The sequence below is a fragment of the Triticum dicoccoides genome, chromosome 3B, assembly GCF_002162155.2.
Source record: "Triticum dicoccoides isolate Atlit2015 ecotype Zavitan chromosome 3B, WEW_v2.0, whole genome shotgun sequence".
NCBI lineage: Eukaryota > Viridiplantae > Streptophyta > Magnoliopsida > Poales > Poaceae > Triticum > Triticum dicoccoides.
In genome coordinates, this window is record NC_041385.1 from 100,233,410 (window position 1) to 100,246,489 (window position 13,080).

General features: G+C 43.1%; 1 pseudogene; it reads left to right on the forward strand.

Annotated features, from left to right (window-relative positions):
- Nucleotides 1-917: 917 nt before the first annotated feature.
- Nucleotides 918-4,777, forward strand: LOC119279364 (annotated as a pseudogene).
- Nucleotides 4,778-13,080: the final 8,303 nt, after the last annotated feature.

Here is a 13,080-nt window from a genome sequence, read left to right on the forward strand (position 1 = left end):
AGAAATAAAATACGGGAAGGACAACTACCGTTGCAAGTTTCCGAAGTGGTGCGGCGTACACAGTGCAATGTCATGGAATACCTAGAGTACTTCACTACCAAAAGGAAGTTACCAGGCAAAGCAAAATGGCAGCCACCTGAGGAGGATACAGTGAAGGTCAACTTTGATGGCTCGCTAATCCCGGGGCAATCCCATGGAGGATGGGGAGTTGTAGTCCGAGACGCTGCTGGGGAGGTGTTAGCTGCACAGGCGGGACACAATGAAAATGTGTACGATGCGTTTGGTGCAGAGGCGAGTGCCATGTCAATAGCAGTGGCATTAGTAACGGAGCTGGGAGCCATCAGAGTGGTTTTTGAAACTGATTGCCAGCTGCTTGTGGATGCTCTTGATCTACGGAAGGTGGACTCTTCACCATATGCCGCTGTCATTGAGGATATCAAGTTCCAGCTCAAAATGTGGTTCTCCAAACAAAGAGTCCAACATTGTAAAAGAGAAGCAAACTCTGTAGCCCATGAATTAGCAGTTATAGGACGCTTGTGTTTACCCAATAACAGCATTAGCTGGAACTCTGATGTACCGCCCCAAGTGGCAGTTTGTGTCTCAGGCGATATGCCTGAGCACCGTTAATTTATAAAGCTCTGCTTTCCCTAAAAAAAAGCATCCCTACTTTTTATGCTGGAGTCCAACAGTCGATCGGCACCAGGTGCACTGCACGTTCCAAAGGCCACGCGTGCCGCTAGCTTGGCCGTCTCACCGGTTCAGCACGATCCTGCCTCCTGTCGCCTGGCCCGAACGCCACCGTAAAACCCTACCCCAGTCGCCTACCGGGGCATGCCACCTCACCACCACTGCCCACCTCAACACCAACATACACCGGGCACGAACCACCGCCACCGCACCGAGGTAGCCTAGCCGAGATGGCGTCAGCCGCCTCGCCCATGCCGGCGTGGGTCATCCTGGGCAGCGTGCCGCGGGTGCTCTTTGCCGCCGCGGCCCTCCCGCCGGGCCCGGGCGTCGCTGACTTCTCCCTCACGTTACCGCCGCCCCCACGCGTCGCGCTCCTCACCATCCCGCAATGCATCTTCCCATCCCGCCCCACCCGCGCCAGCTTCCCCTGCGTCCTCACCATCGACCACTAATAGGGAAAAGCCTATACACAGAGGTATAGCAGTAGCGCTGGTTAAAATAGGGCGCTACTGCTACTTTGTAGTAGCGCGTTCTAGAAAAGCGTGCTATAGCTACGACTATAGCAGTAGCGCGTGTGCAGCAAAAAAACGCTACCACTATAATTCCCACTGTGTTGGTGGTAGGCTAGGAATAATAGTAGCTATTTCGCGTAAAGCACGCTACCACTATAGTCGTTGTTGCAGCGTGTTTTCTGCGTAGAGCGCTACTGCTAAGAAAGAAAAGAAAAATGAAAAAAATAGAAAAGTAAATGAAAATGAAAGAAGTAGGAAACAGAGAAATGAAAAAAAAACAAAATGTAAGGATAAACAAAAGAAATAACTGCTTCCTATAGCTGTAGCGTGTTTCACTAAAATGCGCTATAGCTAACTTAGCTATAGCGCGTTTCCGAAACAGCGCTACTGCTAGTTCGACTTAACCACCTGCGGGCTCAAAATTTTGCTAAGTCCTCCATTCCCCCTTCCCCTCGGTCTCCCCAACTCCTCTGTCACCGCCGTCGATCGCGCCGCCCGAGCCCGAGCCTGCCCTCACCGCCGCCGCCCGAGGCTGGCCTCAACCTCACCGCCGCCGCCCGAGCCCGCCCTCGCCGTCCCTACCTCCGTCGCCGAGCACCTCCCCGCCACCGTCTCTCCCCTCTCTGTAAGCCCCCCACCCCTCCCCCACCCCATCTCTCTGTGCTTTTTCTTCCTCTGCCATGTTAATTAGCAGTAGTAGTATATGTTAATTAGTACTAGGGTTCATATAGATAATGATTTTTAGTAGTAGTAGTAGATGTTAATTAGTAGTAGTGATGGTACTAGTTAACTAGGGCAGTATGGTTAATAGTAGATGTTTTTTAGTTAGGGTAATAATAGATGTTAAGTAGTAGATAATGTAGATGTTAATTAGTTCAGTAGGGTTTAGTTTTTGAATTGAGTTTGTTTAACTAATCCCTCCGTCCGAAAATACTTGTCATCAAAATGGATAAAAGGAGATGTATCTAGACGTATTTTAGTTCTAGATACATTTCTTTTTATCCATTTTGATGACAAGTATTTTCGGATGGAGGGAGTAGATGTTAATTAGGGCGGTAGGGTTTAGTTTAGAGTAAAGTTTAATTCAGTAGTTAACAAAATATAATCTATATTTGGTTTTTGAATTGAGTTTGGGAGAGCATGAGATTTGTGTAGATTTTCTTGAAGTGTCAAACTCTAGGAGATGCAAATTTGAAGTGGTCAGGATATATGCAAATTCCTCAATTGTGTTTGCACATGTTTATCTACAGTTGTAGTTTCTCATGTACATATTCTTAAGTGGTCCTGTTATATGCAACATAGAAGCAGTTCGATTGTGCCCAAGTGGCCTTTTGTTGTTTCCAGGGAATGAAGCCGAGTGGCCTATGTTTTGCTGGAATGTTGATTCATTTCCATTCTGGCAAAATTCAGGTTCTCGATTTGTCCACTTTTTAGTAAAGGTCATGCCGAAATTTTCCGTGAATTTCGGCATGACTTGTGCTACAAACTAGGACATATCGAGTGCCCGGGATTTGCCGCACCGGGAAGGAGTTAACGTTCCTACAAAGCATAAGCTTTTTTTATGTAATTATTCATTTTATTAGGTCTAGAATTAATTGACTAGATTTAATCGTATGAAACATTGATAGCAACGATGAAGGACAGAGTTCTGGTGACTGCGACAACGTCTACCTGGCGGCAGACGATTTTTTGAGGGAAGCCGACGATCAACGGTTGATATTGCCGGGTCCACCTGTCACATCGAAGACTGAGACCGACATCGAGACCGGTGCTGAGACTGATACCGACATCAAGACCTGCGCTGAGACTGAGACCGGCGACGAGACTAGCGGAGATCACTCTAGTTAGGGCATTTTGGGTACGATGAACTTTGTTATTTATGCTTATGATATGTTGCTTCTATTTTTGCCAAGTCTGTCTCTTTTTGTTGCTCAACTATATATGTTGCATATCGTTGACTCATGTGACGATGTAGGTGCATAGATCATTGATGGCGAAGAAGTGCTAGGCCAGGAGTATACGACGAGTTGCCGGAGTGTCAGGCCCAGGTGTATCGGTTTCCGGTTTCCGAGCGACAGCCAGTAGTTAGTTTAGGTTCACGCTAATGCGAGAGAGGGATACGAACTCATGTACTGCATAGTTCCGCTCTCACTCATAATGATAGCTCTTCTCTCGTATATCATTGTTTAGATGGATGACGATGTAGTTGCAAGTAATCGAGACTTGTATCGCTACTTTCGAGTTGATGACGAGAGACCACTTTGTGTTGGATGATGATTATGATGATGACATGATTTGATGAGACTATTTGTATGTATATGCTATGATTACATTTGTATGTGTATGATATGCTAAAGATTATTGTATAAAGCCTATTCACATACAAAACAAATATGCAGAAAAAAAACAAAAACCAATAAAACTAGGAGTAGCGAGGGGAATAAAGTTAGCAGTAGCGTTCCCTTACCAGTAGCGCTTCCTGCTAAAAAGCGCTGCAGATATTAGCAGCAGCGCTCTGCACTAAAGCTCGCTACTGCTAGCCATGTATAGCAGTAGCGTGGGATGACACGCGCTACTACTATATGTTAGCTGTAGCGTCTTATCAGTAGCGTGGCATCCCGCGCTACTGCTAGGGTTTTCCCTAGTAGTGGACTCCTCCGCGGGCCTCCTCCTCCTCCACGCCGACCAGGGCCGCGCCACGGGCCCTACCATCATCGACAAACCCGCTCACCAGCAGTTCAGTTGGCTATCTTTCGTCGTGGCCTACTTCGTGCTCCACGCCACCACCGCCTCCGCCCTGCCACTCCCCATGCCCAAGCTCGTCTCCTACAAGGGCGACCTCGGCCTCATCGCCTACCCCGACGGCACGGGCTACGTGGTCGCCAAGCTCCAGCCCGTCTTCTGCAGCGACAAGGCCGTTCTCCTGCGCTTCTCTTCGCAGGCCGGGGAGTGGGTCAGCGAGAGAGTCGCCTACCCGCTTTCGGCCCGCCTGCACAACCCCAACGGCGTCATCTCCTGCTATGGGAGGCTCTGGTGGAATCGACCTCTCCTGGAGCCTCGTCACCTGTGACCCCTTCGCCGACGACCCCGCCGTCACCCGTGTCAAGCTCCTCAAGGGCACGACGCTCAAGCACAGGATCTGCAACGATGACAGCTACAAGGCCACGGGTCTGCCAAGGAAGATCCCCATGCTCGCGCTCATTCATCACACATGGTCTACTTCTTGCTTGATGAGCACCTGCTCGGCGTCGACGTGCGTGCTTGCAAGGTCGTGGGTGCGAGATGTACGGGCTGGTCCAACACGAAGACGTTGCTATCCGCTTTGTTCATGCTTGACAGTTGCCACGGGGTCTCCAAGCAGGTACTCCCTCAATAAACTACTATAAAAGCATTTATAGAATATTAAAGTAGTGATCTAAACGCTATTATATTAGTTTACAAAGGAAGTACGTAATTGTACCAGTATTTGCCTCTTCGCATGTGATTCGTTCTTGTTACTGCCTTGTTACTGATTGGAAATGATACATTTCGGTTGTAGGCTTGCAGCAGAGAGCAGATGCAACAATGTTGAAAATTGAGAGGCTGTTTTCGTTAGCACCTCTGAGCTGCTGCAGGTATTGGTCATGTTTGAACAGTGCAAGGGGCTTATTAATAAATATGAGCCATTTGGAGTAAATCACTTCTGTTTTTCAATGTCTACATGGTCTTATCCGTGTGAGAAGCCTGCTTAACCAGATCTAATGCAAATTAAATATTCTAGCAGAAATTTCCTAAGCATATGTCGGGTGTACAATTTAGGCTTCACTTGATATGGCTTAGGAAATTTCTAGCAGAAATTAACCAGATCTTTTATGTTCCTCCCTTCAAAAAAGGTTCATGAATTTAAGAAATTCTTGTACAAACAAATGTTCATGAATTACAAAAATAGTTACCCCAATTTTGAGAAAATATTCGTTGATTCAACACAAATATTAATGGGTTCAAAAGATGTTCACAATTCCCAAAACTGTATTCTAAATTATAAAATATGTTCGTCAATTTTTAAAGTTTTCATATTTTCAAAAAAAATTCACGAGTTTAATAAATATTCATGATTCTAAACAATTCCTCACAATTTGAGAAAACATGTCCACAAAAAATAAAAATAAAAAAGAAAGAAAGAAACAAAAAGAGAGATAAAATAAAAAAGGGAAAAGAAAAAGGAAAAAAAGAACACAAAAGAACACAAAATAAAAAAGGAAAGAGTAATAGCAAGAAAAAATATGGAAAAACCAAAGGAAAAACGAAAAAACCAGTGGGGAAGGAGTCTTGAACGGTCCGACCCAAAACAAAATTGGTCGCTTTAAGGTACGCGCTAGGTCAGTAATGAGCGACATACACGCCAAATAGCAGACGCCCTAAAAACACATAGCAGCTTCCTTGTTTGGTTTTTCTTTTATTTTAGGCGGTATTTTCTTCAGTTTTTACTTCTCGTTTTCTTTCTTTTTTAATTTCTTTTCTGCTTCATTATAAAATCATGTTTTTTTTCTAAACTCATGAACCTTTCAAAGTCGTGAACATTTTCCTAAATTTGTGAGCTTCTTTAAAAATCCATGAACTTTTTTCCGAATGCGTTAACCGTTTTGCAAATGCATGAATTTTTTCAATCCACGAACTCTTTTCAACTTGTATGATTTTTTTATCAAACCTTTTTTTTCAAATTCATGAAATTATTTTAAAATTCTATAAACTTTTTGAAATTTGTGAACTTCATTTTTCAAAATCAATAAAAATCATAAACCATGATTTATTTTTGGACATGCATGAAATGACCCCAAAATTTGCCAACAGGTGGGCGTGCCCATGTTAGGCATCCATGTCACATTCGAACTAATTTCGACACCTGTAAGTTCGTAACATCCAACCGTTAATCAGGCATTTTTCACCTAGAAAACTTTAGAAAATGCAAGGTTTGTCGAAAAAGGAAAACAACATGGTGCATTTAATTGGTCATATAAGCTCATGGGAATTTTTTTGCTTATCTAAAGGATGCCAAAAATACGCGCTCCCAAACGGACCCTTCTTGCCTGACGGAACACCCCTCCATTGAACATGGTCTATTTTTAAATATGCAAGAAATAACCCCAACTTTTTCGAGCAAGTGGGCATGCCCATGAGAGGCATCCATGTGAGGTTTGAACAAATTTTGATACATTATGCAACTTGTGTCAAATCGACCATTTATCGTGCTTTTTCACTAAGAAAACTCTAGAAAATGCAAAGCTAGTAGAAAACCCAAACAAGTTGGGATGATGCCTTGAATTTGTAATATAAGGCTATGAAAAAAATGGAGCCAACTCAAGGATGTTGAGAAACAACATGCTCTCAAACGAAGCCTTCTGGTCTACCAGGACAACCTCCATTGAACATGGTCTAGTTTTGCACACTCTTAAAATGATGCTAACTTCTGCAATTAGGTGGACGTGCCCATGGTGAATCCGTGCTAGGATTGAACATTTCCGACAGCGTAGTTAAGTTGTGACACGTCCAACCATTTATCGGCCTTTTTTTACCAAGAAAACTTTAGAAAATGCAAAATTTGTCGGAAACCAAAATAACCTGGCATGCTGCCTTGAATTGGTCATACTAGCTAATGAAAGCAATGGAGTCATTTGACGGTTGTCAAGAAACCCTACCCGGACATACTATGATGAACATGGTGTTTTTGGGACTTTCTTGAAATTACTAGAATTTTTGCCAGAAGCTGGGCATTCCCATTGTATGCATCCCATGCCAAGTCTGAAGAAAATGTACTTCAAATTATTAATTTAAACAAGAACTTGAAACTGTTATTTAAACTTTTTAACATAACTAATAAATACAAAAGGACAAAATGGAAAAGGATAATAATTTAAAGAATTTAATAAATGTTTGATGAAAAAAGAATTTAAAATCATAATTGAAAACATTTCCTTTAAATTAACAATATTTCAAAATTTTGAACTGCTTTCAAAAAGAATAATAAATTTGAAATGAGAAAAAAGAATGAACGATAAAAGGCAAGAATGACGAAAAATGAAAAAAAATACTTAAGCCTTGGCCCAACTAGGTGACGGTATCGCTGCCATCGGGCGCCTGTTTTCTAAACTTATTTGCATTTAAGAATATTGCTCACATTTCCGAAAAATGATCGGAAAAAATAAAAAAATGTTCATGTTATGATTTTGTGTTTTAATTTCAAAAATCTGTTCATGTTTTCCAATTTTTTCGTAATTTCAAAAAAATGTTCGTGCTTTTCCAAAAAATATAGAAGCTGAAATATATTCTTATTTTGAATTTCTGTCCACTAATTCAAAAATAAAAACAGGATCTCAAAAAATATTCCCATTTTAAGAAATTCTTCACAAATACCAAAAAAAGTGTGCTTTTCCAAATTTTGGTCGGGGTTTCTAAAAATGTTCTCATGTTTTCAAAAAATATTCATGCTTTTTATTTTTTCCCATATTTTTCTTAAAATATTTGAACTTTTAAAAAAAGCATTTTTACAAACATTTTAGGCTAAAAAAATTGTTTACATTTTTTCAAAAGATATTCGGAATCCCAGGGTTCTTCACATTTTCAGAAAATATTTTGGAATTTTGAAATTTTTTCGTAGTTTTCAATGAAGTTTGGAGATTCATAAATTATCTGCTATTTATGAAAATATCCGGCATGCGCAAATTTTTCACATTTTTCTGAAGAAAAGTTTTGGTTTTGTTTTTTTAGAAATTGTTTAACATGTGAACGTTGTAGTGTTGTCCTTATATAAGCCGTGTTGTGCAAAGTCACAAGTTGTGACTTGTTCGAGTGGCAAGTAGCCTTCGCCAATAGCCTGAAATCTAAGTTTGAGTCATCTAGAAATTCTTTTATCAAATATTTTTTTCTTGAAAAAACTAACGTATGTGATTTAATGTGGCAGCCAAGGTGCGCGAGAAGTGACAGACGTGACTTAAAAGGCTGGCCAAGCACAGCGTACACATACAAAAGTGGGTATATTGTGTCAAAGGTTCGTATTATTGTATGTCTGTAACTCAAAAGAATTAGATGACCTTATGGTGGGCTGAAGCTTTTATGCGTTGCCCAATATAATATGCTCTGTCCTTTGAAGGTTTTGCGCAAAGGAGACCGTTGGTGTCATGGTTGAAGAGCTGCAACAACTGTATCTTGAAAGAAGCAAATGCATCTATTAGATGAAAAATGAAGAATGTCCATATACCATACCACATGAAGGGTCTCTTCCACTACCCAATCCATACTAGAACGCCAAAATTTTCAGGCGGATGTCAATGGCTGAAACATTATGGTTATCCCTATTTTAGTTCAGACATTACGTTGGTAGCAAGGTTCGCGACGTCTCACCAGAATTGGAGAAGGGGAACACTGACAGAGCAGCTTGGAGGAGAAGAATGGAGGAAGGATAAGGATACTATGGCTCTGTTTATAGTAATGTTTGATGCCCTCTCCCACGCAACACACACTAAGTCTTTTTTTAGAGTAACACACACCTAAGTACCATTACACAGCGTTGGCTAGGCCAGCCTTGCTTCTCTCTTCCTCATGGGCCCGACTGGTTAGTTGGGCTTCCCTCTGTCGTTGGCGCCTATCAGTTCTACGCTTGATTTTCATGGCTTCAGGTAAGTATCAGGTTGTGACAGTCAGGGATTATGGGTGAGATTAAGACAATACTTCAGTTAAGCTCTTGTTAACTTTCTGTACCATCGAGTACATAGACCTGATTGAGGTTCTGCTCCGTCCATCGATGCTGTGCATTTCTCCAAAATTTTATTCGGGTCTTTCTGAGATAACTGAAAGTGCATTTGGCACTTAAACTATATTTTGGTTTGATGACAATGTGGTTAGTGGAACTAATATCGGTTGCTAAAGTTTATCTCGGGATATTGGTTCCATATTGTGTTTGATGGAGATGTGCGACCCCCAATTCAAAAAGATCAAAGGTGTGGTCTACTCGCGATTCGAAGGTTTACTTTTTGGTTCGATTCGAGTCGTAGGAAAGACCACATTATTAAGAGGGGTCTCTAAGAGTGTGTCGTGTCGGAATACTATTGCCAAAACCTATACACCTAGCCTACCTACTCCTACCACCTTTCTATCCATTTTGTGTTGTCGGGTACCCGGAAAGCTTGCAGCAGAATGTTTCTGGATACCCCGTGGGCACGGGGTAGTTAGAAACTCTCTACCCCGTGCACACGGGGTCATTTAACCCCCGTGCGCACAGGGTGCTCGCAAACTCCCTGAGTACCCCGTGCGCACGGGGTATTTTGACCCCCGTGCGCACTGGGTGGTGTGTATGTCTCTGAGTACCTGGTTCGCATGGGGCTGACTTAGCCCGTGCGCACGGGGTCCAACGGGCAAAAATGGCCACCCACTCAAGAACACTATATAAGCCACCCTTCTTCCACGTCCACCCCTAACCCTAATGTCTTGTTGAGCTCCACCATTGCTCCACCTATTTTTTCTCAATACTCTCAATCCCTCCACCCAAACTTGTTGAAAATTTGGGGATTGGGAGAGCAAGACCCGATCTACATCTTGACCAAACCAAATCGCGTTCCCCGCAACATTTCTTCCCCATTGACTTGTTACTCTTGGAGCTTGGGCTCCTAGGCGGTTAGAGGTTCATTCGGATGCTTCCTTTGTTGTGGTGTGCTCCGGAGAAGTTTGTAAAGGTGTGGTGGTCGCCTTCAAGACCAACCCCGAGTGATTCGAGGCTCATCCGTTGGGGTGACTCGAAAGAGACTACAGTGATCCTTCGTGGCATTCCATAAGCTTTGGCTCCGGCACCGCTCTAAACAGAGAGCAGCTCTTCCCCAAGGAAGAGTGAACTTCGGGATAACATCCGCGTCCTCGCCTCACTTGTGGTTAATCGTTTCCCGCATTTTACTTTGCCTTATATGCTTGTTGGCTTGCTAATTAGATTGTTGCCTAGCATACTTTGCTTTAAGCTTTCTTTTCATATAGGCTGTGTTCACCTAGTTGCATATCTAGTGAACCCTATTTATCCGCTAAACCGTAAAATTGACAAGAAATATTAAAATTTGTAGTCTCCTATTCACCCCCTCTAGTCGACTGTATTGATCCTTTCAATTGGTATCAAAGCCTCGTGCTCTAATATAAGGTTTTACAACCTTAGAGGATATGGTCCATCTAGGGAATGTGGGAGGTGGCGCATGGAGGGTGGTGAAAACCTAGCCCTCGCCGTGCCCGATGCACTCGGTGCCCCGGTCGTTGCTCCCGCGGCTCCTATTAACCCGGGTGCACCTTTGACCGCGGTCGCTATTCTTTCAATGTTTGCGGACCCCAAAGCCTCTATGTTGAAAGAAGTTCGTTCCTCGGTCAAGGAGGAAATTGATGCTCTCTTAAAACCCTCGACATGTGCATCATACACATTTGATCCAAATGCCAATCATGATGCGGATGACTCGAGAGAACCACTTGCATCTTCGGCTGAAAGTGCAACTATCCCTAGGTGGTTTTGGTAATTCATAACAACATATAGCTCATTGAGCTAATGCTATTCCAAGACTATTATTTCAGGAAAGCTCAATGAATGGCATGGCATGGATGATGAAAGTGGATCCCTCAAAAATACTAAGGACAAAGGATTGGTTCAAGCTCAAAAGCTCAAGACTCTTCATTTTACATTTTAGTGATCCAAGATCACATTGAGTCTATAGGAAAAGCCAATACTATAAAGGAGGGATGAGGTGTTGCTTAATGAGCCTCTTGCTTCATGTTCTTAGTGATATGCTCCAAAACCCTCAACTACTTTCCCACATCCACAAATGACCTAAACCCAAAGCCAAAATCGGTCACACCGATTCTTCCTATCCGGCGCCACCAATTCCAAAAGTCATAACCACTGCCACAAACCCTAAGAAAATCGGTCTTACCGATAGGGATCTCGGTCTCACCGAGATGGGGTTGTAATCTCTCTGTTTCCCTTCGTAACGTTTCGGTCTAACCGAAGTGAGCGATTGGTCCCACCGAGATTGCAATGTAAACTCTCTGTTTCCTTTTTGTAACATTTCGGTCTCACCGAAAAGAGCAAATCGGTCCCACCGAGTTTACCTGACCAACTCTCTGGTTAGCTTATTACCAAATCGGTCTCACCGAGTTTGTGTAATCGGCCTCACCGAGATTACGTTATGCCCTAACCATAACCGAATCGGTCTCACTGAGATGCATGTCAGTCCCACCGAAAATCACTAACGGTCACTAGGTTTACTAAATCGGTCCGACCGAGTTTAACGATTCGGTCCCACCGAGTTTGGTAAATTGTGTGTAACGGTTAGATTTTGTGTGGAGGCTATATATACCCCTCCACCTCCTCTTCATTCGTGAAGAGAGCCATCAGAATGAACCTACACTTCCAAGTTACCATTTCTGAGAGAGAACCACCTACTCATGTGTTGAGGCCAAGATATTCCATTCCTACCATATGAATCTTGATCTCTAGCCTTCCCCAAGTTGCTTTCCACTCAAACCCTCTTTCCACAAGATCCAAATCCTATGAGAGAGAGTTGAGTGTTGGGGAGACTATATTTGAAGCAAAAGAGCAAGGAGTTCATCATCAACGCACCATTTGTTGCTTCTTGGAGAGTGGTGTCTCCTAGATTGGCTAGGTGTCACTTAGGAGCCTCCGACATGATTGTGGAGTTGAACCAAGGAGTTTGTAAGGGCAAGGAGATCGCCTACTTCGTGAAGATCTACCGCTAGTGAGGCAAGTCCTTCGTGGGCGACGACCATGGTGGGATAGACAAGGTTGCTTCTTCGTGGACCCTTCTTGGGTGGAGCCCTCCGTGGACTCGCGCAGCCGTTACCCTTCGTGGGTTGAAGCCTCCATCAACGTGGATGTACGATAGCACCACCTATCGGAACCACGCCAAAAACACCCGTGTCTCCAATTGCGTTTGAATCCTCCAAACCCTTCCCTTTACTTTCTTGCAAGTTGCATGCTTTAATTTCCGCTGCCTATACACTCTTTGCATGCTTGCGTGAATTGTGTGATGATTGCTTGACTTGTCCTAAAGTAGCTAAAATCTGCCAAACTCTAAAATTGGGAAAATGTTAAGTTTTTATTGGTCAAGTAGTCTAATCACCCCCCCTCTAGACATACTTCAAGGTCCTACAAGTGGTATCAGAGATTTGGTCTCCATTTGCATTGATTTCCATAGCTTTTGGTGGTCATAGCCTTGGTTTCACAATCTAGGAGAGTATTGCGTCTAGCGAGGGAAATTATCACCGTAGAGGTCCTTACTTTGATGGTACTAATTTCGCTAGTTGGAAGCATAAGATGAAAATGCATATTCTTGGACATAACCCCGCCGTTTGGGCAATTATTTGTATTGGCTTGCAAGGTGAATTCTTCGATGGGAGAGAACCGAACCATGAAGCTAATGCGGAAGAATTGAAGATGCTGCAATACAACTCTCAAGCATGTGACATCATCTTTAACGGATTGTGCCCCGAAGAATTCAACAAAATCAACCGTCTTGAGAATGCAAAGGAAGTTTGGGATACTTTGATTGATATGCATGAAGGTACCGAGTCCGTCAAGGAATCCAAAGAGATGACCGACAAATTCATCATCAAGAAAATCCTGAGAGCATTGGATGGAAAGTATGATACCGTGTGCACATTGATCCAAATGATGCCAAACTACAAAGATCTCAAGCCAACGGAAGTCATTGGAAGGATTGTTGCTCATGAGATGTCACTCAAGGATAATGAGGAACTTCACAACAAGTCAAGTGGTGCTTACAAAGCCTCAAGTGAAGCCCCCACATCATCAAGTGAGAAACCAACCTTCAATGAAGAATTGAGCTTAATGGTGAAGAAATTC